The sequence below is a fragment of the Diceros bicornis genome, chromosome 11, assembly GCF_020826845.1.
Source record: "Diceros bicornis minor isolate mBicDic1 chromosome 11, mDicBic1.mat.cur, whole genome shotgun sequence".
Taxonomy (NCBI): domain Eukaryota; kingdom Metazoa; phylum Chordata; class Mammalia; order Perissodactyla; family Rhinocerotidae; genus Diceros; species Diceros bicornis.
The window spans coordinates 9,183,369-9,208,230 of record NC_080750.1 but is presented as its reverse complement, the minus strand read 5'-3'; the positions used below and the strand labels follow the sequence as shown (position 1 = coordinate 9,208,230).

The window sequence follows — 24,862 nt, the reverse complement described above, 5'->3', positions numbered from 1 at the left end:
CTTTTGCTTGTAAATTATTTTTAATCTTACAAAGTATGTGGAGTGCCTCTCTTCCCTGCAAGCTTTGCCTGGCTAGCCTACTCAGGTCTCAACTTAAGTTCCTCTTCCTTGGAAAATATCCTCTGAGCCCTTGTTAGGGTTGGTTGCCCATCTCTGTTACATCCCTCTACTTCCCCTATCCTGGCCATATATTACTTGATTATAATTGTTGTCTCTATCTTCTGCTAAACTATAAGTTCTATAATGACAGGGACATGGTACATAATGGGAAGATGATGAATTAATGAATGACAGTAGATATATTTCAGAATCCTGTTTCTTGAAATGTGTATATGAATTTCCAGGTATATTACTATAAATCCAAGCTCTCCCAGATGTTGGAGACTTGTAAGTTGAAAACCACTGGAGCTATAATATAGTCAGAAATTTTATTTAAAAGAAATCAAGGTACTATCTTGCTATATAATGCAAGTAAAATGTACAATAGCTAACATTTGTCACACACGTACCTGTGCCTGTATGCCAAGCAGTTTACCTCATTATTGAATTTACTTCTTACAACTCCCAGATGTTAACACTGTTCCCGTTTGGGGGCAAATTAATTTTGTCAAGCATAAGTCACCAAAGATCACATAGCTATTAAGTGACGGGGTCAGGAAGTAAATTTGGGCCATCTACCGGTCCCAGCTCTTACCTACCATGCAACACTTATCGTATGCTTCCTGCGCCAGTTATTAACTTACGTCTCAGCTTCACACCGCCTTTCCCCTTGTACTTGGTGATTCTGAGGCCGGGAAGCCGCATTTCTGCTTTTTCCTTGGGTCTGGGGCTCCGCCGAGAGGGGGCGCGAGAGGGCGACTGCAAGGCTGGGGAGGAAGAGGCGGGAAGAAGCCGCGCGGGGCTGCCTGGCTGCTGCCTGTGGGCTCCTTGTCCGCGCGCGTCCAGCGGGCAGGGTGCAGGTGCAAGGCCCGGTTTGTATTTGTTCGACACTTACAGAACCCGCTTCCTTAAGCCCCCGTCCTCGGAGGTCTGAGTCCATGGTCCACCCGGCCCTTCCCCTAGTGTCGTAAATTTCAGTAACTCCATCTCCTTGCTTCCCCCGTGTTAGAGATGAAGGCTGCTTCCCGCGCTTGCAACCTTCGAGAAATCTAGAGTTCTCCTTCGTTTACCTAAATTACAACTTTACACTTAGGTAACATTCAAGCTACTGGTGCATCTCCTGACTGAACCCGCACCCATGCAAAGTTATGCGTGCATCAAAGAAATAAATTAACAAGAAGAAATTAAGTTTAAAGCTTAGAAACTGTCAAGTTTAAATCTATTAGTCATGCATCACATGAATTCTTTAAATAATCTTTTCACTTCTATTATAGCCGTATATATAGAACACATACATATTGCTGGCTAGATAACCATCCATCTCTATCTGTAGATAGATATATATTTGTAGATATCTTAGGCTAGCTAGCTATATTATATAGCTAATATTAATTATATAGCTAAATAAAGCTAGAAAACACCAACTAGTTCAGCTCCTAATTTGAGCTTTAAGATGTTTGATGAGGGGATCAAGAATCATCACTTTCCACATCTAAAATGGATAATTAGAATATCTGTACTTCTTCCTTTCCAGAAAAATTGCCATCAGGCAATCTGTGAGTTTCTATTTCCGTTGTTTCAAGTTACTAGATTGTTGCTGCTGCTGATACTGTTACTGTTTCCACACCATTCTAGCTGTAAGGTTAAGTGAAAATTTTTTCAAGTTTTCATATTTGGAGAATTTTTAGCAAGTGGTATACGTGGCCTTCATCTGATCATCTAATATTTTAATCACTCCTATGCTAGATACAGAGCCAAGTGTTAGTTATACAGTACAAACAAGACAGAACATGCAGCTCCTGCACTGCCCCACAGTCTAGCAGGGTAGATAGATGTCAAACAAATGGGTATTTTATAAAAAGTATTTAATTTTAGGTCGTTTATGTCTGAGTTTTTTGGGGGCTCTTTGGTGAAAATAAGAAAATACTTGATATATAACTGGACAATAGTAATAAAAGTTTTAAGATTTTTTTCTAGAAAATAAATTCATTATCTCAATCAAGTTCATGAGTTACATGGAAACCTCAGCAAGATCAAGGAGCTACAAAGTGACCATGTGTTGATAACCCTACCTTCCCTAATTTTAGGCCATGTCTCCAAACTTAAATGTCTACACATAGTCAGCTATATTTGTAGAGTAACAGGGTGCAATTTCGTTGACTCATGAGTCATATCTACCTTTAGTATGTACAGTTCTCACAATCCACACCCTAAACACTTTAAAAACTTTCTTTAGTATTACTACAGAGTGGCTTAGTTTCACTTTATGAAGGGTGTGTGACTGGGAAGAAATGAGAGCTGGATGATAATATCTGCGTCTTGGGCTGCTAACATTCATTGTCTTCTCTTGCTCTGCCTTCCAGGCAAGTTTTAATGCTGTCATTTGCAACTTTTGCAATACCCAGGAATCACCCAGGAGGCATGTTAGAAATGCAGATTTCTGAACTTCACGTTCAGAGATTCCCACTCATTAGGTCTGGGATGTGGCTCAAGAATCTGCATTTACAAGAGTAACTACTGGTTGGGAAGCTCTAATGCAAGAGAATCATTGCTTTGAAGATTAGCAAGGTGCACCAGACTGAGAGTGAACCAGGAGATAGGTGTGATATGGGGTTAAGATCAAAACATAATGTAAATTACATCCAGGAGGGTTCTGAAGACATCAGAGAAGATGATCACTGTCATTGAAGATGACCATCTAAAGATCATTGTTCTCCAAACTTACCTGATGAATCACCTGTAGAACTCTGTAAAGCAGGTCATTCCTGGCTTTGTCTCCTAGAGCAGTGGCTCCAACTTCGTGTGCCCCATGGAATCACCTGGGAAACATTTAGCAATCCAGATATACAGGCCACACTGCAGACTGAATCAAAATTGCTAGTGCTTAGGCCCAGCGTGAGTCTTTTTTTAAAGCTCCCCTGTGATTTCAATGTGCAACCAAGGTTTGAGTGACTGTGCTAGAGATTGATTCTAGAAGTCAAGGGTGGTGACCAAGAATCAGTATTTTTAGCAAGAGCTTCAAGTGATTCTTATGAACACCAAGTTTGGAAGTTACTAAATTTGATATATCAGGATCTATTTCAAATTATTTAAAGAACCATCCACATTTGGCTAACTTCATGCTATACAGTGCAAAAAGGTAGGTTTCTCTTATTTGGGATTGATGATTCTGACAGTTTTTAGCTCAAACTACCTACTTATATTGTCACCAACAACTGCATTAAATACACACACACACACATATATATACACACACACACACCCTATAGCATTTTTACCCTTATATTGTGAAATAAGAACTCAACACACAAGTGACAAGTTATTCTTTTAATAAGACTTCCTGCCACTTCACTAATGTGATGAAATATTACTTCGCTGAAAGATGATTTTTAGGGTGTGGGGTTAAAATTGCTTTTCCTGGTTTAAACTTACTATTTGTCTTCATCATGTTCTTTAGAAATCAAAGTGAAACAACTTGTTCCTAAGAAGAGAAACTCCACCCCACCTTCAAAAAAAACCAAACTGGAACACAACGTATGTTCTACTGAGCACAGTAGAACATAGTGAGGTTATGTCTTAAACCCTGTCCAGAAGGGTAGAGAGCTACCTAAAAAATACCTCAGTGATATCCTACAGCACAGACACCAGTGTAGCACCATGGTCGGATTCCAGGAAACCTTACCTATGATTTCTTCCATCACGTTCTGTAGTCATCTCGTAGAATCACAAGATTGTACATCTGACCTGGACAGCAGAGACGTCTGGCCTAGTCCAACTGCCATGCTTGAAAGAGAAGGAAACTGATGGACAAAGAAGTGAGCTGATTTTCCTCAAGTCACACAGTGAGTCGGTGCCAGGTTTCCATGCTTCCTGACTCGCAACCTAAAACTCTTAAAACCCCTCACACACTATCCGTCTTCTCTTCCAACCCACACACCCCTCCTCCTTCACCTCTGAGGAAAAAAAAATCAGCCAGATAAAACTGTGCTGAGAGGATGGTGCTGTTGTTGTGACGCAGAAGATGTAAAAGTCTTTCTGGGTCTGTCCTTTGTATATATTTTCTATCTTTCCCTTCCCTTGAGTCTTTTAGGAGTAAGAGTAGGGCCTGAGTCAGGAAGGTAAAGACCGGAGGAACTTAGTAAACTATGTCCTATTCTTTAGAGAGATTTCTCTTTCTTTTGGTCCTTGTGTGCTTATTTCTGCTCCTCTCGCTTCTACTATAGTCTCTGTGATTTTAAGATGTCGTGAACAGGGTATGTGTTCCTGGGAACAGCCTGTTTTTCATCTAGGCCAGAAATTCTCCAACTGGTATGTATTCTTTGGCACCCTAGAAGTCTCTGAGAAATTAAAATTAATCTTAGTGTATTCTGTATCTTTTGGAAGACAACCTGTTATCCTAGTGCCCACATTTGTGTTTGTGTTCATAGGTGTGTTCTCATCAAATGAAGGCCAAATAACAACACAGGATGCTATAGGAAAAGTTTGCAGTGGTTCAAGAAAAATGGGAGGATAATTGTCATTACAGAACAGAGGGTAGCATAGACTCCATAGTAGTCAGACTATATTTTTACTGTAATTGGGTATTTTGCTGATTTGGATCCACTTATTTGTGCAAAACAACTTAAAATAGTGTAAATGGTAGCACTGTGGCTCATTCCAGGAAACCTATAAGTGAAGTAGTAAATGCAGTCACATGTCACTTAATGACAGGGATACATTCTGAGAAATGCATCGTTAGGCAATTTTGTCATTGTGTGAGCATCATAGAGTGTACTTACACAAACTTCAATGATATAGCCTATACATACCTAGGCTATATGGTACTAATCTTATGGGACCACCATCGTATATGCGTCCACTGTTAACTGAAACATCGTTATGCGGCACGTGACTGTAGGCCAAAAAGTAATTTGTATGTTCCTTATTCCAGCAATCACCAGATGAGATACTGTATTCCAAAGGATTTCATGAATTGCCATGATACTTATCTAAGTGAACAAGACTGTCCTGTATGGTTATCAAATTATATCTCATTAAATTATCATTTGTATATTGCTTGAGGGCAGTTTGATTAAATATTAAATTTGATTATACAGACCTAGCAAACAGGGATGGACTAAAGCTTCCTGGTCAAAAGCTTGGGCTCTAAGTTAGGATGCCTGGATCCAAATCTTAGTTCTCTAAAGCCTAGATCGTTTTACTAGACAAGTTACTGACTATCTGTCTCTTAATTTCCTGATCTGTAAAATGATGATAATAACAATTTCTACGTCATAGAGTTGTTGTGAAGATTAAATTAGTGACACATGAAAAATACTTAGAATAGTGTTTAGTGTATATTAAATGCTCAAAAAAGATATAGTAGTATTGAAGTTGAAATATAGAAACATTTTAAATCTGATTTTACATCTTTCTACCATTAAATCCAGCACTGGTGATTTAGGTTCAGTAAAATAGCATTATCTGTCACATCAAAAATACTCGTATTCAGGGGCTGGCCTGGTGGCACGGTGGTTGAGTTCACACACTACGCTTCGCCAGGCCTGGGGTTCGTGGGTTGGGATCCTGGGTGCGGGCCTATTCACCGCTTATGAAGCCATGCTGTGGCAGGCGTCCCACATATAAAGTAGAGGAGATGGGCCAGGAGGTTAGCCCAGGGCCAGTCTTCCTCAGCAAAAAGAGGAGGATTGGCAACAGATGTTAGCTCAGGGCTAATCTTCCTCAACAAAAAAAAAAAAAAAAAGAAGAAGAAGAAGAAGAAGAAAATTCGTATTTAATTTCATTTAATGGGTAAAGAAGGTTCTGCCTTAGGAGTTAGGCAATCAGGTCAGGAATGGTCAGTATATTCCAGGTTCCTCCAGGGGAAGGAGTGTGAGAAAAAGTGTTAAACGAATGTTCATGCCAGTTTGATCTGAATGGGACACGGGATTATGTGGTGCAAGATAGAACTGAAAAAGTAGTTTGCTTTCATTCATTTATTCAATACATGTTTAGTCAATATTAAGTAAGTACCTGGCACTGGGAATATAAAAAATAGGGGTACTGCCTGTCTACTAAACATATATAATCATATCATTATAATTATTCCCAGTGTTTTGGGGACCCAAGAGGAGATGGGCCATGAGAGTACCAGGGAAGGCTTCTCAAAAAGGATGATTTATCAGCTTGGTCTTATGGATTATAAAGAGTTTCTTTTCCATGTGGAGACAGAGGTGGGAAAAGTACGTCAGGTCGAAGGAAAGCCGGTGGTATGAAGAAGATGACGCTGAATTCCTTGGTTTGAGATAGGAATGGTGGAAGATGGAAAGTAGAGCTAGACTTCAGACTTGATCTAGTAGGCAGTGGAAAGTAGTGATCAGAACTGAGGGAAATGAACCAAAAAGGGGAGAGGTCAACATTTCAAACAATAAATTATAAGTTCTTCCTTTAAGACAGAGTCAGTGGGGAAGGTGAATGTATATTGAAGACTATTCTTTTGAGTGTCTTTGATATCACGGAAAGAAGGGAATTGGTAAGTAACTTGAGAGGTTAAAAAAAAAAAAAAGAGATTTCTTATTTGAAAACAAGTTCAAAGGGATAGATAGAGAAGTCTCAGAGCCCAAGAAGAAGGGAGTGCTACCAAAAAAAGGAAGTATGTGAGGGAGGGAGAGAGAAGAAATATAGGAAAGAGAAAGTAGTAAAAACAAGAGTTAGTTATCTAATATCTGATCCTCCAGCCAGGCTCAGCTTCATGAGGGCAGGAACCACAAGTATCTTGTTGAGCACTTAGTGAGAACACAATAGTGCTTGTCTCACAGGAGATAAGAGGGGGCTAGGTCAAAAATAAGAAAAGGATGGTCTTTTAGTCTGCCTGGGCTGCTTTAACAAAATACCACAGACTGGGAGGCTTAAACAACAGAAATTTATTTTGTCCCAGTTCTGGAGGCTGGAAGTCCGAGATCAGGGTGCCAGCATGGTCAGTTTCTGCTGAGAGCTCTCTTCCAGGCTTGTAGACAGCCACCACCTTGCTGTGTGCTCGCAGGACCTTTCCTCGGAATGAGGAAGCAAGAGGCAGGGAGAGAGGGAGAAGGGGAGAGGCGAGGGAAAGAGGAGAGAGAGAGAGAGCTATCTCAGAGCTCCCTTTCTGTTTCTCTTCTTATAGAAAACACCAATCCTATAGGATCAAGGCCCCACCCTTATGACCTCATTTAACCTTAATTACTTCTCTAAAGGCCCTATCTCCAAAGACAGTCAGATTAGGGGTTAGGGCTTCAACATATAAACTGGGGAGGGACACAAACGTTCAGTCTATAACAGATGGGTTAGATTTTGAAAGGAAGAGGGACAGGAAGGGAAAATGGGTAAAGGAATGTTGCAAGAGAATAAAGAATAATGAAGTTGTTTCATTCTTTTGGTGTTAAATTTAAGCAAATTAGGAGGAAGGCTGAGCTGTAGCTTTAAGGCTGTGAAATAAATTCAAAAGAGTTTCTCTTTGGGAATTACGGAATTATCTATGCATTGTTTCCTAAATTGACCAGATTATAAGAATCAACTAGAATATTATTTTAAAATACAGATTTCCTTGGAGATTCTTTTTCTCTAGGTCTGGGTTTGGGTTCTAAAATTAACAAGCCTCTTGAGAGATTTTTATAATTTACAGTTGTGGGAAACTAGAAAATAATAGGGAGTTAAGTAGGAGTGAGGAAAGAGATTGGAAGATAACATTGAGGGCTCAGCATGAAGGTAATCTAATCACATGATTTTCATAAAGATTATTTATAGCCAAGGGACAAGCGTATTTGGTTGAGTGTACCTTGAACTAAGGATTGGCAAAAAGGTTGGGCTCAGGTCAAGGGGCAAAAGAGATCCGAGGTGTTTGTGAGTGTACAGCAGAAATGTTGATCCATGCACCTCAGGCTGAGTAGGCACAGGAGTGAAGCCAAGAGGGAAGAATCAACTTGGGCAGGGGAGAAAGATTAAGGGGCTGTCAGTGCTTAAAAATAATGAGGGTTGTGTTTACTGGGAGACTTGAAAGAGCAGGAGGTTATAGTAAAAGATTTCAGAGATCAAGGTTTCAGGAATATCGTGGATTCTGAATTTGTATAGACATGGATGTCATGAAAAATGGCATAACAGTTCTTTTGGTCTTACTTCCTTCACATCCACGATCCATAATGCTGCCAAAGTGCTCTTTTTAAAATGAAAGTTAGATCATATTTTTCTGTGGCACCAAATGCTTTCCTGTCTCCCCACTGTCTAAGGTAATTCCAAACCCTTACCACTGCATTCAGGGCCCTTCATTATTCCTGCAAACAGTACATACCGTTAATACCATGCTGCCTAGACATCCTTGAAAACACTTCCTCCGTTCACCCTTTGCCTTTGATTATGTAGTTCCCTTGGCTAGGACTACATGGAAAAATGGCAAACTCATTTTTATTTTTTAAAACCACTTCAGGAAGGTTTTGATAAAATAGTCCTCCTTCCAATGCCCCACCTCCCACACACGTCAGCTCATCTTTTCCTCTTTGAGTCTACTTTTATCCCGGGCACGTGCTTTTGTTGTTGGCCTTAACACTGTAGGGTGACGGTCACAAACCAAATAGCTGCAGAGGGTGTGCACTTAACACAAATGCCAGAAATAGGTCAGATGAAAGACAATTGGTGCAAAGGTGCTTGTATTGTAACTAAGTGTAACACCAACTAGTTAAACTGCTTTTTCAAACACTGTTGGTATAATGAAACAGATCAAAGAAAACACATCCAAGGCACGCGTAGTCCCCTTCTGCTACACGGGTCACAGCATAACTGAAATGAGAGGTCAATTTTGAGAAGTAGCAAAGAAGAAAAGCAATTAAAATTTCAGGTGAAGGGAATTGTATGTGTAAATAGTAGAATGACATGATAAATTCAATATTTTGGAATAATAGTGCCTAGGCAGATTCCTGGCTCTGTGTGTCTCTGACTCAAAGAGGCTCAAAGAAAACTAGAGACACAGAATCATTACCCAGCAAGAAGCTGCAAGAGTGAACTTTGAACTGAGATGTGGAGACCTGTAGAGTCCAGCTGTCACCTTGTTGGCTCTCCCATCATATTGGCCTCTACAATGTCTGAAAAAGATCACATGATTTTTCCCAAAGTTATAAACTTTCTTCTGTGATTTATTTCTCAGTTTATGGACTGATTGGAGTCAGCCTAAAAGAGAGACCTTTAAGAGCGAGTCAATGGAAGCAGTTTGCAAGAGTCCTTTAGCTGCATCAGCAAAAGACAACTTTATTATTTATCTTCTGATGGCTTACAAATCTCTATCTCCAATCAATCTCTATCTCTATTTCTCCCATGAGCTTCAGAGATATATATCCATCTTCCTCCTGTGCATCTCTTAGATGACGCCACAGGCATTTTAAACTTAATATGCTCAAAACTGAATTTCTCCCTTCATCACCAACAACAAAGACAAAACATTGCTTTTCTTCACAATTCACTTAGCTGCCTGATGCAGAAACCTATGGGTCATCTTGGAGAACACCATTATTCTCCCCTCCTTACCTAACCAGTCACCAAGTCTTATCAATTTCTCTTCCTAATTCCCTCTCAAGTCCACTCCCAATGGTATAATCCCAGTTTGCTCAGGTAACTAACAGACTGACTCCTGCTCTTTTCTAATCTGTTCTTTACACTGTAGTCAAAATGATCTTCCTAAAGTGCAAACAGTAGCTTAAAGCTCTTTCTCAGTCTCCTACTATGTACTCTTAGAATGAAGGTTAGAACTCCTTAATATGGTCAAGAAAACCCTGCCTAATTTGTCTCCTGGCTACCTCTCTAGCATCTTTTCTGCTATTCCTTCCCATACCTCTCAGCCATTTGTTCATTCAGCAAACATTGAGTGCCTTTCTGGGCCAAAAAGTGAGGTGAACAAAACAGGCAGTGGGAAGATTTTTAAAAATCGTATAAATATGGAATAACACATTGTGGTAAGTGTATGTAGGAAAAGTAGAGGACACATTGAAAGAGTATGCGGGATTGACATGATTTAGATGGTTATCCAGGGACCCCAATCCTAATACTCCAGACACAGCTTTCCTGAGAAGAGCTATGTTTTCACACCTATGGGACTCTTCCTTGTCCGTCAGTTCACTAGCACCTGCTCATCTATGTGGGATTTCTTCCAAGAAGCCAGCCCTGAGGCCCAAAGCCCGGTTTCATACTTCCCTACAGCGTCCCTATCATTTGTATTGTAGTTGTTTACCGTCCTGTAGTTCAGTGGTGCAGGGACTGTTTTTCTCGCGTTGGATCCTTAACTTCCAGCATGGTGGCTGTTACAGAGCAGGAGCTCGGTAAACATTCCTTGGGTGAATCAGTGGAAGAATGTTGCTGCCACTGACAGAATCAAAGAAAATTCTAGGGAACTAATGTTCATGAAAACTCTGCCCTTTACTACTGCCCCCATGAGATTAAATCTTAAAATCTTTCTCTTGTCCAATTTGCCCAAACTTCAACCCTATTTGTATTATTTGACATACGATAGGTGCCTGACAGTTGCAAAAGGGTAGAAGATTGCAAGTTGTGTAAGTGGCTAGATCCACAAGAAAGGAGTTATTACTGAGGACCTAAGACCCGTGTCTCTATTATAAATATAATCTTATTCGGTCTTCAGCTATTTTATCTCCTGGCGGGCATCTTCAGCACGACCCTATGCATGAAAAATCAGCAGTTTAATCTATTTGTTTGATCTCACATGAATCACCCTAAGATGTTGCAAGAAAAACCTTGCAAACTTGACATGTTAGGAAAGAAACACATAGGTAACTTTGCAAAACAAGATTTGTGCGCAGTTGAGGAGGCATTACAGAGACAAGAGGTAAGATTTAGGAGGGCTACGTTATAAATGGGCTAATGGGTGAGGTCAGTTTTTCCGAAAAGGAAATAGATGAAGTTCATAACCTAATGACTTCATTTCTGAATCCAGGTGTGTCATAAATAGATCTCCGATGTAAATCATGTTATCTATTGAGAACAGGTTAGACAAATTCATACAAATCGGCCAGTTTCCATTTCCTTAACATCACTTCTTGGTTTACTGGGCCTGGTGTGCACTGGGCTACCATGGCCTTGGCAATCTCCTGGAACTTTATGGAACTCTGTAGCTGATGATCCTCACTATTTTGGCCTTTCCTTCTGCACTTGACTGCTTAGCAGAAGACTCAGCATGGCTATATAGTGAGGTTAAGAGGAATGACCTACCCATCCCATCTTGCCCTACTGCTCAATGGATGTAGAGTTCTGATTAACACACATATTATTTCTTACAAAGGAAAGTGAGAAACAAAAATGTGACAAGGTCAAGTTTAGGTTTGGCAGTGATCTGTTGAATTTTGAAACTCAAAGGTGTTTTATAATAAGAATTTCAAACACCATGCTATTATTACCTAAACAACTTATCTCTATGCCTTTATTCATGCTATTTCCTAGAATGCCTTTTGAATACCCTAGCTCAAATGCCAACCGGAGCATGAAATCTCAGATTTGCATAGCTGGAAGTGATCTCTCCCTGTTTGCATGAGACCTTAACTCCTGACACTAAGCGTATGCATCTGAGCTTTCCTGGGGGTTCAATTTCTTGAGGGCTTTGTATTTGGTAGGTGTTTACAAATATTTGTTGATTGAATAAATAAATGAATTACATGATTAGGTAGAGTAGATGACCTCAAGTTTTCTAGAACATTGAGTTAAATCCTTGTGTTTGGAAATGTCAGCATTCTCTATAACTTTCTGCGACATTGAGGAGCTCATATTCAAGCTCATGGTTGAGACTCCTTATCTGAGTTCACAGCTTTTCCCTCCTTCCCCTGTTTCTTCAACCATACTGTTAAACAGTTCTGTTTATTGAACTGGTTAAGTTTGTTCCTGCCTTAGGTGATTTGTACTAGCTATTCCCTGAGCCTGGAATTCCCTTCTCCCAAGTTTTCCCTCTCTACATGGTGGAGTTTCATCATTCAAGTCTCGGGTCAGATACCCCTTGCTCAGGGAAGACTTACTCGACCACCTAAACTAAATGAGCCCAGTCAATCATACCACCATGTTTGGGTTTCTTGGTCCTAATGCAAATTAAGCCTGAACTATCACTGGAGGCAAAAATGATCAAACTGAGGCTGTCCTACTTTGGGCACATCGTGAGAAGGCAGGATTCTTTGGAAAAGACAATCATGCTGGAGAAAGTAGAACGCAGCAGGAAAAGAGAGAGACTAAATCTGAGATGGATTGACTCCATAAAGGAAGCCGTAGGCCTGAGTCTGCAGAAGCTGAGTAGGTGTGGAGGACAGGACATTGTGGACATTACTCATTCTTAGGATTGCCAGGAGTCAGAGCCAACTTGACAGCATGTAACAACGAATTTATTACTGACTGAATTTGTCTTGTTTATTTATTTGTTTCCTGGTTTATTTTTCTCCCTTTGTTAGATTGAAACCTGCATTGGAGAAGAATTGTTTGTCTTCGTTGCTATAGGGTCAGCTCCAAGAAGAAAGTTTAAAAATGGAAGATCCTCAATATATAACTGTCGAATGAATGAATTAAAGGATGACTTCCAAATAAAAGTGCTTTTGTGTATATTTTTAGTGAAAAGCATCAGGGCACACAAAACACGTGTGTTTTGCTAAACTTTCTCTGGGGAGGTGGCCTGGTTTAAATTCTCTGCACTGTAGGAAATTGAGTCATGGCATCTGCAACAACCTATTAAACATATTGGTAACTTCTTAAAGACAGGACAGGGCCCTGATAATACATGTATTCCCCAGCACTTAGCACAGTTCATGGCATTAAGTAGAATAAACTGAGTGAAGGATTAAATAAATGTAGCTTGATTCTCAAACTCAGATGCTTTATTTTTTTTACCTTACTACTTACCCAATTCTTAACAATAATACCTGCTCACTAGATAGATGCTTTATATTCTTTACCATATTAATTCCGTTAGATAACCCTTTGAAAAGGATTACCATCCCCATTTTAAACATGAGGCAAGCTGTACTTAACAATCAGCTTATTAGAACATTAACTATTATCTCAAACTTTGCTAAATACTTCCTAATTCTCTTCACAGCAAATAACTAGTATGTAGCCTGGATCTGTTTTTAATATCTAAACAAATCTACAGAGATTTTTGCTATACATCTAACCTACTGTCCTTTTTCTTGTAGTTTAATATAAGAAAATAGCTTTATATCTTTTTGGTGACTGTAAAAAATAATATAGTCATTGCAAAAAAAAAGTCAAATGATACGGAAAATATGGAGAACACAGACTAAAATCCATCTCAAATACACATAAAATTTTACATAAATGAAATCAAATTGTATATAATATTTTTCTTTTCTTTCACCTAGAATTATGTTATCTTACTACTTTTAACAAAAAATTTTAAGCACTATCATATATCTTTGGATTTATTATCTCTGTTCAACATATATTGCACAAATGGTTTTTGAAATCTAGCAGAGTGAAACCTATCCTGGCATGATTCTGAAGTAATTCAACTAATCTAACTCTACTAAAATCTAATTGGTTTAGTTACTTTACCAGGTTTAGAGTCACATATGCCTTCTCTGTGGCACGGAATCGTCAGAACTCTTGCACACGGGAATTACATACATATTTATTCAATAAACCGCAAAAAACTGAAGCAGAGTGCTGTTTCTTTTTTTCAAACACCTTCTCTTTTCTGCTACCTTTCAATTTTTAACAATGACATTTTTTTACCAAGGATCAAAATACTGAAGGTACCGTTGGTTCCTCCTCACTCACTCCCAAAATTCTTTCTTTTTTATTTTGTTTGCCATTGTCTACTGCTAAACCTTTAGAAATCTGAACCTGGGCTATTACAATTCCTATATATATTTTGCCCACTCCAATCCATACTGAATATCATATAATTATCAGAAAAATCCTCCTAAGATATCCAATTTTTTATAAGATTAAACTCAAGCATCTTAATCAGACATTCCAGGTCTTCCACAACCTGGCTCAACCTACTTTCCACCCCCTCTCCACCTTATGGGCTCTACATTACATTCAGACTATCCTACACAAGTTTTCTTTCATTTACTACCCCTTCTAGGAAAAATTTTTTCTAAGTTTTTAGTACCTTTTAACACTCAAATATCATCTTCCCCTGAAGGCTTCTCTGACTACCCTGTCTAGTATTTCTATGTAATGCAGGTATCTTCCATAGAATTCATTCCAACAATGTATTTGTTGAATACCTATTATGTGCCAGACGCTGTTCAGGGTACTGGGAACATGTCAGGGAATAAAATGGACCGAATTCTCTGACTTCATGGAATTTGTGCTCTTATAGATATCTTATGGATATCAAGACAATAAATATACATAATATACAAAGAACTTGTAGAATGTGGTATAATGTGATAAATGTTATTTTTTAAAATTGAGAGAGAAAGAGATGGAATCAGATTGCAAGTGCTCCCAGTAATTTTTAACAAAATGGTAAGTCTATCCTAGGGGTCGGCAAACTTGTTCTGTAAAGGGCCGGATAGTAAGTATTTTAGACTGTGTGGATCATGTGGTCTCTGCCATAACTGTCCAACTTTGCCATTTTCGTACAAAAGCAGCCTGTGTTTCAATAAAACTTTATCAATGAACACTGAAATTTGAATTTCCTATAACTTTCATGCATCACAGAATATAATTATTCTTTTGACATATATTTTTTCAACTAAAAATGTAAATGCCCATCTTACTTTGTAGGCCATACAAAAACAGGCAGGGGCCAGATTTGGCCTATAGATTGTAGTTTGCCAACTCCTGTGTAGACCGTTGAAAGATTGTAACTAGTAAAGACTTGAGGAAGATAATTATCTTCCTCGAGTGAGCACATGGGTATGTAGAAGTAGGGTATTCTGGGTGGAAAGAACAGTCATTGCAAAGTTTCTGAGACAAGGGCAAAACTGATGTGTTTGAGGAACAAACAGTAAACCAGTGTGACTAGAGCAGGTTGAGTGAGAGAGAGAGGTGGGAGATGAGGGAGGAAAGGCAAGAAAGGTGAGATTGAATAGTAGGTCCTATAAGGACTTTGACTTTTACTCTGAATGCAAAGTTGAGTCACTGGAAAACTTTGAGCAGAGGAGTAATATGATTTATCTAAATCACAGATGACAACTATAGCTTTTTAGACCTGGAAGAAAGAAACCTTAAAAGATTGTCTCTAGTCCCAGCCTATCAAATAGGTTTAAACTCAGAGAGCCAACCCTGACTGGGGAGCTATGTTGTCAAAGACTCTGAGACTGCGTCCTGTCTTAGCCAGAAACACTTTTATCATCAACTAGCAATGCCTGCTCAGGTGTGAGGGCTATTGGTTGCCATGCACTGTGGTCCTCATCTGGTCTAACCTTCACATTTTCACCACTTGGCCACACTGGGCTTCCAAAAGGGCACATGACTTATTCGACATTACCATCTAATTAGTGGCAGGACTTCTGATTCCCAGATTAGCGATCTTCATTTGATCTTGGTCCTTCTTCCTTTCAGTTTTTACATGTAGGGCAGTGATCAGTACATATCTGTCCTGGAGAAGCTGAAAAGATACTAAAATCAAAAACCGTGTGGAAATAAGTGGTCCCGAAGCAAACGTTTTCCCCTTATATCTGCAAAACCTTTACAGTTTCTAAAGCACTTTTGTCTTTATTTTATTTGAGCCTCAAGATGGACCTGTGAATCCTTCATAATCCCATAAAATTGGGATTTGAACATGGGAGAGCAGGCCCTCCGGGCAGCTGTTAACTTGAGCTGCATTCGCCTGTGATGGCCGAGGTTTCCTTAACAATTCCACCTATAAAGTTAGCTTTAAATTATTACCAAAGTTATTTCAAAATTTCTTGCTAAAATACATAGTGTACTTTGAGCAAAAGTCAGGAAGAACCAAAGCGTCCAAAATGTTCAATGATAAGCTCAAAACGACCGTTCCTTCTGTGCATTGTGGGGAAAAGGAGGAGGAGTTTGTGCCGCGCTACTGTGATGACTAATGAAATTTTTATTCTTTTCAATAAGAAGAGCTTTAACAATTAGGCTGTGTTATAATGAAACGGTCATTTGTCCAAACTCTGACTCCTGGTCCGTCAATACCTCTTTGTGGGAGGTACATCCCTAAAATATGCCTTTGTCTTGAGCGGAATGCAACCAGAGGCGTTTAGTGCAAGGACTCTCAGTGAGGCGGCCTGAAATGAACAATGGGCTTCAGAACAGCTCAAACTAAAATGTATATATATTTTTTCTGTACCATGTGCTATTCATTACCTGACCAAAAGATGATCTAAAACAACAAGGAGTAGAACTTCACATTTTAATATGATCATAGTTATAAGTGAAAGATATTTTACATTCTCAGCATCAGTGTAAAGGACATCTGGAAACTAATATCCTGTCGTATAGTTTTAAAGGATTTCAGGTCAAAGCTGTCTATTGATCTTAAATAGCCCATGCTTTCTTAGAAAAATTTTCAGTTTTATATTTTGATAAGAAGCGTTCACTTTTTTCCCTTATGTTTCTTATGCAGCTGGAACCAGTTGGGATCTATTTTAATTACTTTCTTGTTCTTGTACTACTTCATCTCCTTTCATTAACGTTTAACATTTAGGGAGAGCCAATAAAATGTCGGGGCTGAAGACCTTAGTCATAAGTGGGTTCGCGTTTCCAACATGACAAGAAAGAACCTTGGATTTATAAGAATGCACATGGTGCAGAGAATGGAAGCGACATGAAGATAACCTTGGCGATTTACATCACCTATAAATTGATTCCGGTTCTTTTCAGAGCTTGAGATAATTTCAAAAGGCCACTGATAGTGCGAAAGGGGGACATTTTGCCAGGCATGGCACTGGGTGAGTAAAGAGCTGTGGAGACTGTCAAGCTCCCGGAGATGGAGGGCAGTGAGGCACAGGCGGAATTGGGAGCAGTGAACAGCAATGACAGTAAGAAGAGTCCGTGACTCGACTCATTTCATTTTCTACTGTTGTGGTCAATCCGTGGGTCTGTGGACACCTAATGAGTCTTTGGTCCCCATTCTATTTTCTTCATCTTCTAACCCATGTTAGAGCATCTAGTGGGATACTGGAACCATTGGGCCTATTTTTTTTTCTCATGGACAATGCTCATGTTCTGTCTTCCTGCTCCCGGAATGAGATTCCAGTTTTCGTGCCTAGCTAAGTTCTAACAAACATACACACCCAAATTCAGTGAAAATGACCTGCTCTGGAAAACTTCTCTGGTACTACAGTCTGAATTAAATCCCCTAATTTGAACTCTTATAGTGCCTTGGGCACACTTCTATTCTTACTTGATTATATGTACTTCTAACGTGATTATGTGTACTTTTTATTTTTCTATGTTTCTCTTGAGGGGGTTATAAACTACTTGAGAGCAAGGAGAATATCTCATTAAAATGTGTATCTTTAGTGCCAGCCACAGTTCCTGGAGAGTACCAAGCACTCTATAAATGCTTATTGATTATTATTCTTTCTGAAGAGCAGAGGCATGATCACATTTCTCATTCCATTTTTTGCCCCTTTCAGGTAATTTTTTACTGTTAGCAAGATGTTCTAGGTGGAAGGGAAATAAAGATCCAGGTACTAGGTCCTCATAGAAGCTTATGTAAAAGTGGAAGTGACTCTAAAATGATAAAAAATGATGTGTTGCCTTTATCAACACATAGCGTATGTTAGCAAAATCATTGGTAAGAGTTAGTTGCAGTGAAAAATTACAGCAGGTTAAAACCAGCTTGTCTTAGCAGGTTCTTTTGTAAAGCTTGTGTAAAATTTCATGCCAGGCAGAATGACCTAAATAAGGAACGTGTTTTCTCTTCGGAGGTAATTTTCTTAGAGACATTAATAGAACAAGTGGTGCCTGCATATAATAATTGACATGGTCTTGAGAAACTCCCAGCATCTACACCTGTCATTCCCTCTGCCTTCCATCATGCTGAAATCATCATGCATTCTTTTAGGCTAATGTTGTATCTACTAGGAGAGATAACACTGGAATGTTGTCAATTCTCCCTTGTTAATGCCACTGAGAGCTTTCTACTCACTGCTATCCAAGAACTCTTTGCAAGAATTGGACCAGAAGACAAGTTGTGCATCAAATAGAGAAATGAACATACCACAGAATCTGGAGTTTATCTCATAGCAGCACTAGCTAGAAAATATTTGTGAGACTTTGAGAGACAGTCTCAATTCTCTGGGGGCTTTAACTGGTTATCTATAAAATAAAGGGATTGAAATTTTGAACTTTATAGTTCCAAATTTCTAAGAGATACTTACCAGCTAGATTTTACAATAATTGAAAGAATAAAATGAAAAGTCCACACCATACCATTAGAAGGTTCTTGGGGGATGGGGGAGAATATTTCAATAAAGAACCAAGGCAGGCAAGGAGAAACACTTAAAGCTAATAATTTGGAGTATGGAATAATGGGGTTAACATTAGTGTCTACTAACTTTGCCCATTCCACAACTTTGCTTAAAGCTGGTGAGAGAGAGAGAATGTGGAATTACAGAAAATTGAATGACAGGCAAAAAGGTGATGGCCCTGAGAGCAATTAGAATCTTGAAAGATTTCTGGAATAGTACTTCTAAACTGTGACAAATGGAAATGAAAGAAAATGAAATGCTAGTGGGGTTCAAATTTTGCAAACACATTTAGCAGCTGCCTGAGATTTTAATTACAGAAATCTGTACCAAAGAGTTGGTTTTACATAAAATATAATAACAACAATAATAACTAATAAATATTAGTTATGCAGTTGATACGCACTTGCTAAGTACTGATTTTTATCCTCTCCACCATCCTATGTGGTACATATTATTTTTATCGGCATTTTACCAATAAGGAAGTTGACACACAGGAAGATTAAATAAGTTGCTCCAAGTAAATGGCAAAGCACATTTTGAGGCGGTCTGACTCCAAATCAGAGTTGAACTCTGATCCATTAAGCTATCATACTATGCTGATAAAAATGATCTTAAAATGATCAAAAAGAGTTCTTTACAAACTCAACGGTGTTTTTAAAAGTGATGATCTTGGAATGATGTTAGGCATGTGGCAAGTCACTTCATCTTTAAGGTGTCTGCCAGTTCCTTCCTGTGTTCCTAACAAGCGTCTGTGGTCATAACATGCTCAGGGGAAAGGCAGAGTTTGCTCTGGCAACAGCTGTCTTCTCCTCTGCCCGTTTCCATCCTGCAGGCTGCAGTAGTCCTCTTGAGCTGCTTCAGCCTCAAAGCTCTCCCTATCCTAGTAAGGGCGAGCCAGACCAGGCCCAAGTAGACAGGCATCTCTATGTAGAAAAATGAAATGGACGGTATCTCGATGTTTCTCCATGTTCCCCAAGACTCCTGACACAGGGTTTATGTTCACACAGATAAAGATGTTACCCTCTCTGATGTCCGAGATTTAGGTCCCAGGCAGGCAACTCAACTCCGAGAATGAGTTTAAGATTCAAATTATCTCAAATATCCATTTGCCACTTTTCTTAGTTTTGTAGCAACACATATTTGGTTTTCTCTTGACAAAGGATAGAAAATTAAAATATTGGGAGAAATATCTAATTATTATTAGAAACTTATTGAAAATAAAATTCACAAATAAAGCATTTTTAAATTTACTTATTCAGCATACCACAATAAAATCCTCCTTTAAAACTCTATGATTTCATGCCAGTATATTTTGGGGGTGTTTTTATGTATATCATATTCATAAAATTAGAGAATTATAGAGCTGAAAGGTTCCTACACACTCTAGTCCTATGCCTAAGATTCAGAGAGATTGTGAATTGCCGTAACCTTACGATGTAAAGGTCTCCCATTTCCCAGTTCCGTGTCCGTTCCATTATGCCACATTGTCTTGGAATTTTCTCAACACAAAAGGTTAAATAGTGACAAGAGTTATCACATAGTCTCCATAAGACGACTCTAATTGTCGGAAGCCGGTGTGGCATTTTTAAAAATACAGTATTCCCTCTCGTATCGGTCACCTGTCATACATCACATCATTTCTTACAGTGAGATTAACTTCATGTAACTTCATGAGTACCCTTTCAGAAGCCAATCCTGAGAACTTTCTAGTTTAGGTTTAGTTATCATCAGTTTTACATATGTCTTTGCATCACATTATTATATGTCCTATCTCACCAAATTTCTATCTTACAGATAATGACCCTATCTACTATTTTTTATAAAACTCCCTTTAGTGATTTGCTGTCCAGTTTTACAAAATGCTTAATAAATCTCTTTTTCTTGGGCAAGCCATGTCTCCCTGAGCTTTTTTGTTGCAGTTATTTGTTTCTGAACTTAATCTGTGAAACACCTTCCATTCGCTTCACAAGCAGGCATCTACTCACATTTCCTCGTGCCCAGAGTGGTGCCTACATGTGCATCTTAGATCTAGGCACTTGCCTAAATACCTGCCTTAACTATGAAGCCATAAATACGTAATTGCTTTGGCCACCTTGGCAATTGCCTATTTCAACATGACCCCAAATCAGTATTCCCATAGACTTACCAAAAGAACTCTTTTGGGTGACAGGATCCTTTCTCTGGCTAGAGCTTCAGGAGGATGTTTCACAGATTAATGGAGTTCCCGTGTCCCTGCAGCTTGTTTAAATTAGGTAATGTAGTGATGACATGAGGTACCAGCCACACCTTAAATAAGTCAGCTAGCTCTCCCTGCACAGTCAAATGCATGCCTAGATGAAGTCAGAGTCTATGTGGTTAGGTTTAGGGGACAGGGAAAAGGACTCCTTCTCTGGGATGTTTCTTCACCTGCTTGTACTTCTGCCTAAAAGCCAACCTCTAAGTTTGATTATTTTGAGTTAAGCAGTAGACCTGTGTTCATCATCGTTGCCTTTAGAATGTGTAATAGTGAATTTTGCAATCATTGAAATTAGCTATCTTTTGTTTGTTACTCCTTTTTCAACATGATCACTCAAAGTAGCTTCTGACAGGTGACATATGGAGGATAAATGAGAACTAAGGTGTGAGCACCGGGTTTCTGGGTATAAAATGTGATGGAGAGAATGAAGATAAATGGGAAACGAAGACCTGCCATAGACAATTCTCACTTTGAAACTTGGTAGGCGTGTCCTTGGGCATACAACTGGGGCTCCAGTTAGCACGATTCTGAATGTTCAGAAGCATACCAGACCGGGAACAACTTCTCTCTTGTCCCTTCACCATAGATTCAGCCCAAAGAAGCTGGAGCATATTTTTCTTCTAAACAGATTATTAAAAGAAATATGTCCTCTTTGAAGTCCGTGTAAGATTTTGTGGGTTCTTATGTGCTTCACACAGCTTGTATATGCGGCCACATGAGGTGGACAATAAGAGCATCATGCAATGAATGTTCAGCCTGAAGAAAGCTCGGCAGCTTAATCACAGTGCCGTGGGACATAGATGGTTCATTATCAAGGGGAAAACCAGCAGCAGATCGCTGTCTACCGTGTAGTTATAATAGAAAGAAATAGCGTCAAAGGATAGGCACTATGTGGAACGTAAAGGAGAACATTTCACAAGGGGTAGGGGCTGACTGCAGCTCCCTTTCCTTGTGATTCGACAATAATGACTTAAAAGGATGATATTGAGTAATTTTTCTCCGGAAAGGTCGTTCACTAACTTTTATTTTTAATCGTCATTAACCTTCTGAACTGCAAAGAATTGTTTCCTAGTATTTTGTAGTAAGATAACCTATTTTGTCAATGAAGTGATGTTAGCAAAGTACAGTGAGGTAAAGGAATGTGAAAAAAATGTGTGTATGTTTGGTTTTTCCACATCTTCAAGCTAAATATAAAAGTGTAGAGTTGCTGATAGAGGTCCAGTGTACCCTTAGATAATCTCTGCATCTACAGAGCTCTAGACATTCTGTGCTAAGAGAGTCCCTATCACTCATCCTTCTAAATTTACACATAGTTTTGTTCTAAGTATAAAAGGGTTCCAGCTAACGGTAAAGGTCTTTGAGTCACAATTTGCTATTGCTTAGAAAGATGTATCCTTATTCACTGGGTGGGGAGGGTCATCCTCCCTGATTCTACTCATACCCTCCTACACACACACACACACACACACTCACGTTCCTTCTCTCAATCAAATTCAAATGAAATTCAGAATTTTGCATTCCGTATGCTTTTCTGATTATTTCATCCTTTTTACCTTTTTGTGGAAGAAAAACACCTGCTCTAGTTACTTTTGAATTACAAATTCAATAAAACATGTTTTTCACAGATGCAATAATTTAAATTTCTAAACTATATCTGAGGAACAGAGAACTGTAAAGCAATGAGTTGGGAGAAACAGGAAAATTGAAATGGTTTGTGCATCTGAAATATTTGCCTTGAAGCTGTCACCACACCTGACTGGATCCACACTCGTGATGGGTGGAGTGGTGGGTATCCGCGTGGTTGTACAACTTACTCATTCAGCTTTGCTTATAAGCCAGAGAGATTCCACTTTTAAATTTAAAGGAAATTTTGAATTATTTCTTGATAAATAATATTGGTTTCGTTCCTCAGAACTCACATTTATCAAAGAATACTATCACAGCTAGGAAGAAATTATCAATAAATTAACAAGCAATAATCCAATATTGAATTCATTTTTCTTTCAAAGTTATAAAATTCAAGTTGGATTAATTTCTTAGATATATGATAAAATAAATGCAAAATGTCAATGTTTATAAATAGTGTACCAGAGACTACTTGTCATCTAAAATCAGTTCTACCCTTCTTCCATAGGATCAGAGCATTAGAACCATAGTTGGTCACTCACCCAGAGCTACTCTTTCTCACGTGCTCTTCAACCGGAGTAAACATGTGACGGAGTTCTCACTGATGGAACATGATGAGAAGCGACTTGTGCCACTTCCAGGCCGGGCTTTATCACACTGCATGAGTGCCCCTTTGTACTCTCCCTCCTTCCCACAGCGGGAGACTGGACATGGTGGTGAGCAGCTTCAGTATACAGATGAAGACAATGCCCTGGAGGATAGGAGAGCAGCCCTGCTAGTCAGGGTCTCTGGGTGATGTCATAGAGTCAAGTCCACTTACCCTCTCTGGACTTTTTACATATGAGAGAGAAATAAACTTTTATCTCCATTGGAACCATTGCATTTTTGGATCTCTTTGCTATAGTCTTCACCACAAACTAATACAAATGGAGACCTAATACAAAACTATTTGAGCCTTTTTTTTTACCCTAGAGTAGGACATTTTATGTTACTAGAGTTGAACATGATTCAAGTGATTAAGTTGGGGGAGCCCTATACTTTGTGCATTAATTAGTTTATGCTAACATTTTTGGTTATAAACAAGCAAGATCCAGAATTAGCAGAGATTAGAAAAAGCCACTGCATCAGTGTGAAGAAAAATGTTGTATAGACAATACAGTTGTTTAACTTGAGGGTTTTCTGCTTTAATGTGAAACTATGTTACAAGAGTGATACGGATAAGAACTACAGCTGGACTTGGTCAATGATATTTGAACTTTAAAACTATGTTCTAAGAGCAATAAACTCCTTTAAAATTGAAATATCTATAGGGTAAAGAATTTTATTTTATTAATTCTTAACTTCTCTAGACCTTGACACCCTTCCTGCCTGTTGAAACAACTGTTCTTAACTTAATTTTTGATAATATGGCATATCTTAGTTCTTCAACTATTGCATTATAGCAGAACAGACTAATGAAAAAATTAAAACATATTTATAAAAGTTTTGAATAATCTGGAAACCGATGTCCATTTAATTATGGCCAGATTTATAGGCAGCTGGAGAAAGTTCTCGTCTAGTAACATCAGGTATGTGTCGAAAAGTTGAAGAGCACAAAGCACTGTTGCTACATAAGGCCAGGGAGTCTTTTTTGGTGGGGCAAGCCCTGAGCTGGTCTGACGGAAATATCATGCTTTCTGGTTCAGATGATTCAGTCACTTAAAAATTTGAGTATCTGGGCCATGCCATCAGAGAGAAAACTCTGCTCAGAGAAAATGCACAGGCCTCCTACAGAACAAAAGGGCAAAGGAGGCATGGCTTGAAGGACAGCTAATGAGGCCTGGTTGTTCCACTGAGGTATGCCAGCCAGGAAACCCCCGTGTATAAGCACATCTTTGAACCTCTTGAATCTTATCTTATCTACTCCGTGACAACAATTTCTGACAATAAATTATGTCATAGAAAGTAACCTTTGGTTAATACTTTTTTTACCTCACATGTGCACTGATATTGAGGGTATGTCAACATTTTCCTTTTGGGAGTGTCGTAGTGGACATGCTATTCCACTATTTATTCCATTATGCTATTCCATCATCTCCTTCTCCTTCCATAGTGAATCCTAATGTTATCGAGTTACCTACATCTCAGCTGTGTAGCTTAAGTGCTTCCTAGAAAACTCCAGGAGTGGGCCTGGTAGTTCTAATGCTGGTCCGACTCTCGTTTTTAGTTTTTGGCCCAGAGACAGGCATGGGCAACATTCAGTATACTGAGACTCTAACATACATATGTCTTTGCATCACGTTATTATATGTCCTGGTGCCACCGGCAGGATGCCCAGGATGGGTACAGGCCCAGGTTGGGGGCCTGGCTTGAGCCTGGCCTGAGCTGACTGCCTGCCACCTGCGAGGGGACAGGCGAAAGCTACAGAAGAGATGCTAAACTGGCCAGGGGCCAGGACTGTTGCTCTAACTCCACCTGGGGGGCCGAGGCTGGGCTTCAGGACCTCCGGGGGCAGCCCCAC

At 39.2% G+C, this 24,862-nt stretch overlaps 1 long non-coding RNA gene across 2 annotated transcripts; it reads left to right on the top strand.

Annotated features, from left to right (window-relative positions):
* Positions 1 to 1,451: 1,451 nt before the first annotated feature.
* On the top strand, positions 1,452 to 23,638 carry LOC131411272 (uncharacterized). 2 transcript variants are annotated; one of them, XR_009221531.1, is made up of 4 exons: positions 1,452 to 1,736; positions 2,463 to 3,238; positions 3,557 to 3,914; positions 22,871 to 23,638. It is a non-coding gene; the product is annotated as an uncharacterized LOC131411272 (long non-coding RNA). The 2 variants fall into 2 exon arrangements; XR_009221530.1 differs by lacking the exon at positions 22,871 to 23,638 and having other exon boundaries at positions 3,557 to 5,101.
* The last annotated feature ends 1,224 nt before the right edge of the window (positions 23,639 to 24,862 follow it).